At 29.6% G+C, this 14,137-nt stretch overlaps 1 long non-coding RNA gene across 1 annotated transcript in view; it reads left to right on the plus strand.

Annotated features, from left to right (window-relative positions):
- LOC129971366 (uncharacterized) overlaps positions 1–4,587 on the plus strand; it is an 89,348-nt gene extending 84,761 nt beyond the window's left edge. Inside the window, exon 3 of the long non-coding RNA XR_008784793.1 lies at positions 4,423–4,587. This is a non-coding gene — a long non-coding RNA (uncharacterized LOC129971366). The remainder of the gene's footprint in view (positions 1–4,422) is intronic.
- The last annotated feature ends 9,550 nt before the right edge of the window (positions 4,588–14,137 follow it).

Consider the following 14,137-nt stretch of genomic DNA (forward strand, 5'->3'; position numbering starts at 1 on the left):
ATAGTAATAAATAGTAATTTTAAAAAATTACGCAGTCAGAGGGTTAAAAGTAATATGACTATTTCTGATTCAAAATCCAGCAGTGAAACACTATTTTCAGTCTTGTAATTATTGTAGGGCTATATGAAACTGAAATCTAAAATTATTTGAATTCAGTATCTTTTTTATTTCTTTTTGAGAATATGTTTGATGCTAGGACTAAGCAATATTTTTTGTAAAATCACTTTTCACTATTTGCAAAATCACTTTTCGTGAAAGCATATTTTTAAGTGTCTAGTGTTCTGTATTTTTGTAATTATGAATACGAGAAAATATTTTTAAAAAGATATTTTTGGGCAAAATTCGTTTTTATGTGTATTCCACCTGTCGCTTAAAACTGGAATGTTTAACATGGGATGACAAACTACGTTCGTCTTTTTTCTATTTGAAATGTATGTAAACTAGACTTAAATTTTCCTATGTATCAGAGTGATTAACAAATATAGTTATACTTGTGAGGCAAAAGATTAAACGTGAAATAATTTGTATTTAATTTTTTATAGATTAAGGCTTTTTGAACCTTTGCACTCTGATGGCTCTTCTCTGGCACAAATCAAACCGTTGCATCATTTTGACGTTTCATATATACAGAGGTTAAAAATGTTTCCGTACGCAGTTATGACTATTAATGAAAGTTTAATTTTTGACACTAAGTATTTTGTTATGAAAATGAAAATTTGAAAATTGGTTTAACACAATTTTATTTATCATTTATGAATTTTATAAAGGAAAAACTACGGAGAAAATTAAATACGTAAATTGAAAGAATCAGAAAATGCCACTAATAAGGAACAAAAAAAGTTTCCGTACGGTATTTGCATAGTACATTTAAGGTCTTTTTCGTGCTGACCAACTTGCATTTAATAATCGGTAGGCCTTCCTTTGAGCTTTATCATTCTCTCAAACGTTGTGACTTCACCTCCACAAGTTTTTTGTTGTTGTTGTTGTGTCTGGAGAAATACTGTTCCAAATGTCTTGAATGGCTTTGAGTTCAACCTTGTTCTTTGTGTCATATTCTTTTAGTTCATGACTGATTTTTTCCCATAAATGTTCTATAGGCCTTAAATCTTGAGACTAGGGAGAGCTATGAAGCTGTTGTTTAATATTATGCGAGACATTACTGTTGACATATCTTAGAGGTGTGCTCAGGATCGTTGTCCTGCTGTAAAGTAAAGTTAGTTCCAAAGGACAATTTTCTGCAACGGTGAAAACATTTTGTTTTAAAATGTCAAGATATATGTATCTATCCATATTTATCACTAGAAAACAAATGTCTGACACCAGCAGCACTCATACACCCCCATACCATGTTCCCGCCATCACCATGCTTAACAGTTCCACATAAATTCCTAATTAACATATATTGCTTTGATTCCTCCGGACCATAACTCGACCATCTGACCTACGGATATGGAATTTTGATTCATTTTTAAAATTACAGGTTCCCAAAAATAAGAGGCTTACTTATATGCTTCTTTGTAAATTCGAGACACTTTTCTGTTGCAGGGACTTATAACAGGCTTCTTACTGGCCGCATGCCCATTACAATCCTTTTTTAATGACATTTCTCACCATTTGAGGTGCGACTTTGATATTGTAATCAATAATTAAATCAGTTGCATTAATCGGTGGGATTATATTGCCCCTTGCACATATTTCTATTATGCAAGCAATTTAACTACACAGGTCTTTCCAGATCGATCTCTATCTTTAAATGTTTACAGCTCACGGTATTTTTTTAATAATATACTGCAATGTAGATTTTGGTTTGTTAATGATTTCACTAATTTTTTCATAAATAATCCATCTTTTAATAACCGAATCACTAACTCTCGAATAGATTTCTGAACTTCCATTTTAAGACGATCTTCTACAAATTGGAATTAAACAACTGTTGCTATGTCGTATTCTTCACTCTAAGAAACCATCAAATTTCGAATATTTACTGCTAGCCAGTTATAGAATACGTCAGGAAGAATTATTATATTGCGTGCGGAAACTTTTTTTCCATGTTACTTCATCAGTTATCTTAAAACTTGCACACAGAAAAACTTGCTGCGTTTTGTAAAAATATAAATTTATTATGAAACTCCCTCTTAATATTTACCATATATAAGTAATTTACAAAGATAAAAAACAAGGTTTAGAAATAATGCTAATTTATTTTTATTTTTGTCTTCCGTACGGAAACTTTTACCTGCTATAGATATTTTTCACTTTTGATTGCTTGAATATTCAAGAGTAGTAAAATGATGTAGAATTAATTTTTCGTGGATATTCTATCAAAACAATTGTGTTTATTTTTCGCAAAGGTAAACATTAGATATATATTTATGCATGTAGTTACTTTTCCAAATGCAAAGGGTTAATTTGTCAAATTTCATTTAAGAATTATAATAAATTCGCACTTTTATTGTTACAGTGTGGTAAGGAATGCGATGCTGTATTCAAGTGTTATTACAGGTCAAATGTTTCCACAATATTCAATAAAATTGGATTAAAAGTTGGAACGAACTGGGGAATGCATTTCTTGCATAGGTTTTATTACCTTCTGAGCTATGGCTAGTGCTTAAATTAAGTATTATGGCATAAATATTTAGAAGAAAAGTTTTTATTCTATTGAAGATACACATTTCATATCTATATCATTAATACATATCTATATCTTTAATATTCAATCTAACGTTAAGTAAAATAGAAAATATCACTCTTATTTTGAAGTGTTTTGAATAAATTTAGTTTGTAAAATGTGTAACAAAATTTTGAATTCTATTTTAATGGGCATTTTTTTTATCTATAATATCTGAATGTTGGAGATATTTCTTCGAATCTCAATCGCAGTTTAATAAAATAAATGCCGATGAATAAATTCATAAAATCTGCTTGGAAATCTTTTATTTTCTCTCCTTTATAGTTTTATCTCACAAATATTGATGAAAATACAATATAAAATTTTAAAAGTAATCAATTTTTCAAGATTTTTAAAAATAGATTGTGTTAAAAATTAAGCTGTATATTTTAAAAGATCGCATTGTATTCTCTATAAAAAATACAGTTCATGTTTGGAATGAAAGAATATTATTTATTAATTTCTATTTAAAGGTTCCTTCTTCTAGTTCGAATAGTGGTAGCTCGATAGTGTTCGAAGTTCAATTCATCTTTTGTATATTTTTTTTTTTATTAATTGTAGCAACTATAATGCACGCGAACAGGAAAGAAATGCATCTTATTTCTACAGTTGAGGAAATAAACATATTTAAATATATATAAAAGTATAATTAAATATGCTAAATGTTTCTTAAATTATTAAAATTGGAGAAAGAATTAAATAAAAATTCTAGCTAATTTTTTGAAAGCCTTGCGCTAAGGTTTTTGTACTATAATTGGCTTCTGTCGTTTTGGGGAAAATCATTTTAACTTCCGTAAATATTTATTTCATTTTTTAAAATTTAAATATATTTTTTATTGTGTACTTATCACCGAAGAATAATTATGTGCTGTATGTGGTAACTCGAAACCGAAAGGACTCGGTGATTGTTTCTATTTAAAATAATTTTATTCACTATGAGCAAACAACTTGATCTGATAGAATTTTCACAAATCTACTTTATTCTATGAACTCGCTAGCTGTCGGTTTACCGTAATAATGCGATTAAAAATTGTGTATCCATTGCATTGCTATATGATGAATTATATTTAGGCTTATTGATTTGAAAGCATTTATCGTAGTTGTGAAAGGAATTAAACTTCACAGGAAAATAACTTTGCCATAGGATATCAATTATAATTAAAACAGAAGTTGTGTAAGTAATTAACATTGAATTTTTCTGGTAGTCCAAATGTAAGTCGAACTCTCTAAATTTTTGAAGTCTGGTTCAAACTGATTATAAACTTTCTCCATTTAAATAAGTATCAGTCGGTGAACACGCTTATTTTCCCACAAAGGCAGATAAATCCGTTGTGCGGTTTCTGTCTCTATATTTATTAATGATATGAAAGTTTAGTTTGTTTATGGCTTGCTTCTTGTCGACAGCACCCGCTACTGAAATATCATTGTAGAATTCTCGTTCATGAGACGTATTCCTGTTTTATGAGGTAAATATTTAAGAAAGTAATTAACAAAAATCTAAACCATACTCGCATAGCACATAGATAGATCGCGAGCTGGTATTTGGCCAATCCTTATCGTGTTGTGACTTTCACTTCTTGTTAAGTGTTAATTTCAGACGTTGAAATTATTAACTTTGGTTAACACAGATGATTCGCATGTCAAAATAATCTAATGCGGTCTTTTAGTCCATTATTTGTCGTTTTAATATATTTTTGATACCTTTTATATGCATTGTTATTAATATTTTTCTTCCTTTATCCATACAATTGGAGTTACCATTCAGCGAGAGTGAAGAACATTCAGCTGGGCTGAAGAAACTTTTGCTGGTCATACCGGACAGGAGTGCAGGTCTGAAACTCCTCTCAATGAAGGACCTTTTACAAGTGACTGAATTGATAGTGTATTAATCAAGGACACCTGTTGACATTTGAAAGGACAATCTGCTGAATTTGTTACTGATCCATGAACAATGGACATTTTTTTTTCAGAAGACTTAAACACACTTTCTTCTCCACTTTCTTGGACTTTTTCCTTTGCTTGTTCTTCGGAATGAGACTATGTTGAAATATCTTTTGTGTTGGATTTCTTCATTCTTTAAATCATTAGGACTTATCACAGATATAGACATTGGACTTTCACAATATGCAAGAATATCTTTTTGTAAAAACATGCAAGAGCTTCCACATTATTTTGTAATTTAAATTTAACTATTATCTATTTTTAGTAAGTGACGAAAGAAAAAAAAAATATAACTTCATCTTTCTCCTACAAAAGAAAAGGGGATATAGACAGCCGCCAAAAGGCACCCATAAACCCGCATCGCTCGCATCCAGACGCCGTTTTATGAGCTGGCATGCGACTGCTGTGTGGTCAGTAGGTCTGTGTTGTGTTCTTTTATTTGCGCTAAAGCTCCTTCAATTATGGAAATCTGGTATTATTCTAAATTTGTAGTTGTAGTTTCTACTTCCTGTTTCAAGCGAATTATCTTCTTCCCATTTAAAGAAATTAGTTTGTTGACTTTTAAGACAAATTTGCCATCTTATATAGGGAGTATATATATAATATATATAGGTTTTATCTTAAGTTTAGAAAAATTTAAATAATTATCAAAATCAAGCCTTATATTCTTATTTTAAATTGTCATTTAAATGAGATTGGAGTAGAGGGATTTTATTTAAACATAATAATTGAATTTAAACAGTATAAATTCTAATTATTATCCCTGAAGAACAGAAGTGAAATGCGATTAATATTTTCACTTCGCTATTTGAGCATTGTTGTATTTAATATTTATACCAGGTACTTTCGGATAGTTTTTTTATTTCACAAAATTCCTAGTTTGAACGAAAATGGAAATATGATATGTACAGTTTTTGATTCGCTATCAACAAACTTATTTCATATCATCGATATCATAACTGTATTCTAAAAACTATCGTCAGTAAAGGTAGCTTAGACAGGCATTTGCGCTGATGTTGGTAATTTACATATGTTAAGTGAAAAAATGTTATAGAAACCATCTCTAAAAAACTAACCCCAAACTCTTAATAATGGTGCATTTGTTTTTTATATTCGCCTTCTTGCCAAACGCTTGAAATCAAAATTGCAGTTAAAATTAAAACGTAGAAAAATTAAATATATTTAAAAGGTTGCATTTTTGAATTAGCACTTTTACATGCTTCTGAAAGTACAAACCGGTTGACGTTTAATCTCTCTCGTGGAAATTCAAAATTTTATCTGCGCCAAAGCGACTAGAGTTATGCATCTTTGATATTAATGCTTAATTGGGCGTGTCGTTTAAAATAAGACTCTCCTCTTGCAAATCAAATCATTGAAATCTCTCTTTTTCAAAAAAACGTAATTTGTTTTCTGTAAATTTTTTTAATTGAGCTCTCCAAAGTCGCAATGAAGTAGTATGAAAGGCCCAAATGCTTAGTCTTATTAAAATCATACAAATAATGTGAGCTCCCCGCGCTGATAAAATCAGGCCTTTTTTTGTTAGTTTAAATGGTCGTTTAAAATGGATTTAAGTAATAGATTTATATTTAAATATCGTAAAGCGAGTTTAATTGTTCTTTATCCCTTTTAAAGCATGTTCTCTGGTGTACGACGAATTCTTTATTCACATCCCTGTATTGTTTTAATATTTGATGACCGAAACTTTACGCGTATGTCGTCAAGTTTGCTCCCATAAAATGAGAAATATGACTCCTTGATCTCGAATAGGATCGTTTCCAGATTTTAATTTTGTTATTTTGCGAAAATTCCCGGTAAAGTTTTAAAAGCAATAATGCACAAAGATCTCTACATTTCGGGCAACGTTACTTTAAATGACAGTCGAAAAAATAATGTTTTTGAATGTTGACGAATTTTCGAGTCGTTATCAACCTTGTAGCCTGCTCAGTAAATATCAGAAAATCCGGAACTGTATGCTAAAAGCAGTCGCCTTTTAAATTATTAGAATAACTGGAACTGGGTAGGAATAAGATGCGTGACAAGCATCAAACAAGTGTGAAAAAATGAAATTTCAACTTTTAATTAGTTACTATTCAATTATATAATATCCCGTGAATTAGAGGCAGTTTCTTTAATTCAGCGATTTAAATTTTAACTAGTTTGTTAAATTGAAAAAATAATTACGATATCATCGAAAATATTGGTAAAACTAATCGCTTCCTTCGCTCGTGGCAAGGGAGACATAAATAAAAGAAGCTTCGCTAAAAACAGTGATCAATAATAAAAATAATATTCATTAAGATGTTTAAAGTTATATATTATAATATTATAGCAACTTATCTTTCGATTCTTGACTTAAGAAATGAAATGGTAACTTTTTCTCTCAGTTAGGCGTCATCTATACCAACAAGAAAGGAGCGGAGCGTTTGGCACATAAACTTGTAAGATTTAACTGGTTTGATCATCAACTGTAGGTTGTAGTAAGGTTAAGTTTAATAATTTATTAAAAAGGACGGAAACAATGTAATAAAATAATCTGAAAATATTTGAATTTTCAAATATATTCCATATATCCTAAATGACCGACGGTATAGTAACGGAATGTGGTCTCTTGTAGTAAAAATCATTAGAAGGAGAATTTTTTTAGAAAAAGTTCGGGTTTGATAAATTTCAAATATTCTCATTAGGAAAATAACGGCTATGGGAATAAGAAAACGATTAACATTTAGATATGATAAAGGGTCAAGATTGGATTTCAGTATTCAATTTATTGCAATTCAAGTAAATGCGTTTCGAATGCTCAAAACATAAAATTCTGGGAAAACTCGTAGCTAAACTTTTTTATTCGAGTCATTTTTGGAGGTTTGCACTTTTTCTCTTTGCTGGTACATCGTTTACTTATTCGAAGCTTGGTTGTGCTTTTCTTTTTAATTAATCTGTTTAAGGTCATTTTATAAATAGTTCAAAATATACCATCTATAAAATCACTTGGCAGTAATCGCAGATCTTTTAGAATAATATGGCAATTGATTGTAAGTAAATTTTTAAAAAATTACTGCACTACTTGAGCACGAACTTGATTTAAGGGTCGTGTGTATATGTAATATAAAACTTTTTTTTAAATTCTCGAATTCTAAACTTCAATTAAAGGCAGGAAGAATAGTCGAAATTGTGATTTCTTACTGCCCTAAGGTTAAAAGTTAAATGAAATTATACTTTATTATAAATTCTGTTATACGCGCTCCCGCTGGAATGTTAAGAATCGGCAGAAATTCGAAATTGTGTGCATTACTTTTCCTTATCGCGCGAAATTAATATACGTTCCAAGTAAAACTGCAATGTGGGGAAAAAAAGGAATAATTTAGAACTTTAATTTAAATTGTAACACATTCTTGAATTTCTGTTGGAGCCGATTCGTCTTTCAGTTGACATCCAGTTTGCTAACCAGGCTTCCGTATTTATGTGGATTTTTCTGCGATAAGCTGGTAATTCAATTAATTAAAAACTTGGAGAATTGAATAATTTCTCTTTATGGACAGTTTGAATGACCATTAAAACTGCATTTAGATAATTTAATTTAAAGTTAGATGTAATGGAGGTTCGAAGTTAATATTCAATACGAGGTTTGAGTCATCCGTTCATAGCGTAGAATTCGCTCTTTGGAGTTCTGCATTTTCTCTTTTATTACCATCTAAATGCTAAATAACCTGAAGTGATAAAATGGAAAATGTCTTCCATTACTTCCAGCTGAATTTTCCTCGATCATTTATTCGTTAATTGATTCAGAGTCGATAACAACAGAGGCTAGGTATATATCATGTAAAAAGGTAATTTCTGATGTTGCATTAATTTTTATGTTCTGTCTTGATCGGTAGGGGGGGGAGGGATCGATTTAATTTTCAGTACCGTATTCACTTCGAATTTTGGAATATTTATATGTGTGTAACTATTTTGCAACTTCAAAAGCTAAAATGTTAAGATAAAATTATCATTTGGTCAGGTTCCTACATATCAATTTACGTTCATTTAATTATAAGAATATATATACGTATATTTGAAATTTTAACTTTGATTTATTTTACCACGAGAGTTGTATTATGGACATGGAAAATGTGATAGAAATTCGTCTATCTACATCGCGACATAAGAGCAAAATTTTTCTGTTCATTGATTTTACTATGAGATTTTGGTAGGGATTTCTTGGACACGAGCAGACTTGGAAAGGAGTGTTTTGAAAAGAATTTTAATATTTTTATCCCTTCGTTGTTATGGAATCGGCAGTTTTACTTCGAATGTGTTATAATTCAATAAACAAAACAAAAAGTAAGAATTAAATCAGGATGCAAGAGAATGTTTCGGAAGAAAAATAAGATGGGCTGAATGAAAATAAAATTAGGAAATCATGTTTCAACTAGATATCATTACATACATACATACATACATATATATATATATATATATATATATATATATATATATATATATATATATATATATATATATATATATATATATATATATATATATATATATATATATATATATATAAGTCTCTTGTAAAGCTTAGAATAGAAATTTCCATGGATTAAAATAAAAATAATCCCGAAATCGGTATGAGCGCCATTATTTATAATTTTATGCATTTATGAAAAGAATTTTGTGTTCTTATGAATAACAATATATTAATATAGTGATTTCTAAATTATTATCTCCAATGTTAAAAGAAATTTGATCTGAAAAACAAAATTTTATATATTTATTCCATTTAAAAAGCAAAATTGCATTGCATTTCATTACATGGTAAGCTTTATAAGAACACAAATTTTGTGTTTTGCTTCCATAAATTGTAATCAATAATTCATTCTCTTTGTTCTCCATTGTAGAAAAATACTAAAACTTGAGAGGATTTGTTGGTGAGTAGAAAACACTTCCTCAGTGTAGCTTCATACATTCATAAAAGCAAGCAGGCTTGCAAATGAATAAGTAATCAAAACTTTCTTTCTTAAATCTTCTGATGGGATCTTCTTTTAATAACATTATTCCGATCGAAAGACTACGAAACGTATTGTTTGATAGATACCCCCCCCCACACACACATAGAATCTAATTTTTTTTTAAATCAAAAAAATAAATGGGAACGTTGATTTGCATCTTTTAAGTATTGTTCTGTTTCATCAATCTCGTAGTTAAATTTGTATCTCTCTTCCTTGGCGTTGATTTAATTTTAGTTTGTTCACAAAAGTGTTTGGAAATAACATCGCATCTTAATTGCCTTCATAAACTTTCAAATTGCCAAAAAGGCATTTATATCCAGATAAGAACTATGTGATTGTTTTGAAATTGCTTACTTAAAGGGGTCTTTTAATATTAAGCTTTAAAGTTTTGAAAATCTGGGAATGCAGTGATATTTGCAATTGCCATTATCATCTATTCAAAATCTTTTATCATTGAATAATAAATTGCTCAAGTTGCAAAAAATATGCCTTATAAATTTTTAATGCATATTTATTTGAAAATGCAAATAACAAAATCAAAACATAGGACCTTAGCTTTATTATAATTACTGAAAGGAATAAACGTAAAACTAAACACAGATATTTGCTATTTAGGAGCAGACGATTGTTTCGTAGTGAAAAGGATTTTAACCGGACACGTGTTCTGTCTAAAATTGTTTGCTTACTGCCGTCGAGCTCGCACCTGTTGTGCACTTCTTGTATTTGCTTTTATGTTGATCGTTCTGTATGAAATTTATCACATTCAGGGTTGGTGTTCAAGAGTAGAGGGTTGAGGATCATGTCTAGCAGGGTGGAGATCGGAAAGAAGGCTCGAGATATAGAGCCTTGGGAACTAAGGCAAATGCTGCAGGTAAATGAATCAATTAATTACTATACTTTCTGGACTGAGGAATATTTCATGAGTGTTTTCCAATTGATTAAAAATTTTCAAATTTATTCTTTAAAAATATATCTTTTCTGTTTGAGGTGGAATGACTCGAATTAAAAGTTTTATCTGAAAATTTCCGTTTCGGAAATACGGAAGCTATCGGTGGAGAGGAATTTTAGGCAATAGTCATTTTTCAGATTCTTTACAAATCTTGTTAGTAGTTTTGGTGCTTTCAACAAACTGGATGGCATGCAAGTAGCATAAGTTCAATTTTGTTTACATAATATTCCCTTATAATGATCAATAAATATGTAAAATAATATCCTGCACTATAAATTCCTTTTAAATATCATTAAATATTTCAACAATGCGCTAGTTTCTCAAGGCCTTTTTATATTAATAAAAAATACACTGAATTATTCCTGATGTTTTTCTGAAATCTTTGTTTCTATGCTCTTTTTATGGTTCGAAACTTTCAATGTACCGAGATGTTTCATATTCTTTTGAAAAAACTAATTCCGGCCAGCGGTCTTATTTGCAGAATATGCATACATTAGTGATTCTAAAACTTTTTAAAATTCTTTTGCAACTTCTTTTTACTTGCATTTGCTCCATGAATGCGAATGGCATCGAGTCAAACTGGAGAGTATTTACGTGGTTGGCTTCTCATTGGTATAAAAGAGATAAATCCAGATTTGTTGTTTGCGTTTATTTTTTTAATTCTCATCTACTGAATGTCAATAAATGGGTGCCATTACTGTTCGCTTCCACTGTCTCCTGTTCCATTATAATGCATTGAAGGAATGCTGTCTCTTCTAGTTCGGATCTTAGTTTAGTTATATTAACGTCCCGTTGTAAAGCAGCACTAGGGTTACTTTGGGTCGGACCTCGTCATTTTGAACCGCGGTCAGATGACGAGGAGATAGATAGAGAGAGATATTCTGTCAATTTCATTTATTGAATGAAAAATTGATTTTTTTTTTCATTTGAATATTCTTAATATATACATTGCTTTATTAGGATCCGAGTAGTGATATTTTGGATGATGTCGACGCCAAGCTCCAGAAAGGCCATAATAGAATAATCGTGGAACTTGAATTAAAACATAAAAAACCTCAAAACGATTTTATAAATAAGCCATCGTTACCCAAGTAAGCATTTTTATTATTTTTAGTTTTTTTTTATGGCTCTTAAAACAGAAAATTATTTTTATATTTATTCAACACAATTTTATCTCCAAGAAAATCAAAACTTTTTATACATCTGAATTTTGAAAAAATTTTCAAAACACATGTAAGAAATAAGTTAATTCTTAAAAAAGCGGAGATGTATTTTAAAATGTAATTAGAAATTGGAGCATTTTTTGCTACATTATTTCGTTATAATGTAATATTATGTATGTTTTAGTGACTTATAATATCAATGGAGCGTTTAGATACTTTCTTTTTGATTTAATATCTTGTAATATGCCGGATTTTTATAGTTCATTAATAGTGAAGAAAAATGCCTCTAAAATGCAAAGAACGAAATAGACAATGTTAATCTAGAAATCTCCCATTAATAAATAAATTTTACATTTATCATATTTTGTTTGCATTTTTATTTCTATTTATATCGCTTTTCCTTGTGAATTTTTATGTCCTTCGTGCTTTTCCTCTCAATATCTTTTTAGTATACAAAGTGTCTCAAAAACGTTTTAGTATTAGTATTATAGTTCCGTGTCTTCAGCGAACTCCACTCTATCAAGGGTCAGGCGAAAGCAATAACAGTCCTTATCATTGCAAGCCAAACTTCACGCTGTAATTTTCTGACTCGATAGATTTAATGTGGGTATATTTATAATGATGCACCTAATTGATGCAATTTAGTGAATTTTAAGGAATATTTACTATTATTTTTAGTTTAAGGATGCAAGAAATGTAGAGATATTTTCTGGCAAAACTTTAAAGAAATTATTGATAACGACAACTAACAACTATGAATGTCTATAATTGTATTCTATTTCTATCTTTTCATGAAATATTTTATCTCTGATTAATTTCAGCTTAAGGTAAATCTTTAAAATCTGATCAAACTTAAATTTTAAAACTTTAATAGACATTTAATATATAATTAAATGCCTTGCTGTCAGATTCATAATGTAAATAGTATTAAAAGTCAATTTTTCTTAACATTTTCTGCATTAAATTTTTTAGTAAAAACAATACATGATTTCAATTAGCATATTTTTGGCAAAATAAATGAGTTACAGGATGACAACAAAATTATTTAAAAATTCAATACATATTAATTCTACAGCATCAAATCTTTCAATCACAGATAAGGTTTTTTCCTATGTCTCAAAACAGTAATTATATCTCTTATTAATATACTATATGTGAAATACACTATTGTTCTCTTTTGCCTTATTTGACGAGGATTATAATACTGTAAAGGGAATCGGTATCATTTCAAAACCAACTAAGTACCTCAAACATTCAAATCCGTCATACAAACAGAATACTGCAATATTTTTAAAGCTGTTGCATGTTTGGTAAAATCCAATGAATATAATGTAGCTTGATTTTAAAATATATTTTAATATTTACCACATATTTACATTTTCTTTTAGAGGCATTTACAGGTCATAACATGCAGTTAAAGTCGTAAAAATGCGGATATAAAGTATACAAAAGGTTAAAAGAATAAATATAAGTTGTATTACACAAATGTGATTTAAAAACATAAAAAGTTCTAAAATTCCAACGATAAGTGATTCTCTGAGAGGCGAAATTAATTAATTAAAAGTAAGAAACCAAGCAGTGAACTAGTACCGCTATATGAAGGTCTTAATTAGGAAACAAAACGATAAATTAGTAGCGCCATCTGTAGGCATTGTCTCTTCATAGAAATGCCGAGCAAAAAGCATTAAATCGAAAATTAATTCTTCAAGAAATTTCATTAGTGAGACATAAAGCACGATATGGTTTCATGAAAGAAATTAGCCATTTCTATAGAACTGGAATGAGTCGTGAACTCTATTTTAAACAGCTAATATCAAAAATTGATTAAATAAGTTTAAAAATCTGGTTCTGTTGATGACTTTCCAACAAGTGGCAGGTTAAAAGAAGTAATACATTTCTGTATCTCGTTTATTATTTTTTAGCGCATTTCTGCAAAATGAATTCGTATTGCACCAAGGGAAACATGTCAGGCATCTAGGACAGAAACGTTTCAAGGAGACCTGAATTGTATGCCTATACAGAACAAACTTTTCAGACTTTTCAAACATTGTTCCTGAGACAAGAATTTGAAATTGAGATTCTCGGTGGAATAAGTGACGACAATAATCACTTAAATTGGATTTGTTCTTATAAATCATCCTTTCATGGCGTCGGAAGGGGTAAAAATGCAAGTCGAGTGTGAGAATTAGAGAATCCATAGGTAGTTCCATAGATAAAAGTATATAGCGCTAAGAAATTTATTGCGTAACGAAAGATATGAGGCAGAGTTTCACTTTTACACTAGCAATAAAAATTATGTTGCAATTAACTGACAATCAGCCTATAAAATTATTAATAATTTACAAAAAATAGTTGTTTGTTTAAATATATTTTTTTGCTGAATGAATTTTCATAACCAGAGAACGACGCCATATTCAGCCTGTAG

The sequence above is a fragment of the Argiope bruennichi genome, chromosome 1 (genome assembly GCF_947563725.1).
Source record: "Argiope bruennichi chromosome 1, qqArgBrue1.1, whole genome shotgun sequence".
Lineage (NCBI taxonomy): Eukaryota > Metazoa > Arthropoda > Arachnida > Araneae > Araneidae > Argiope > Argiope bruennichi.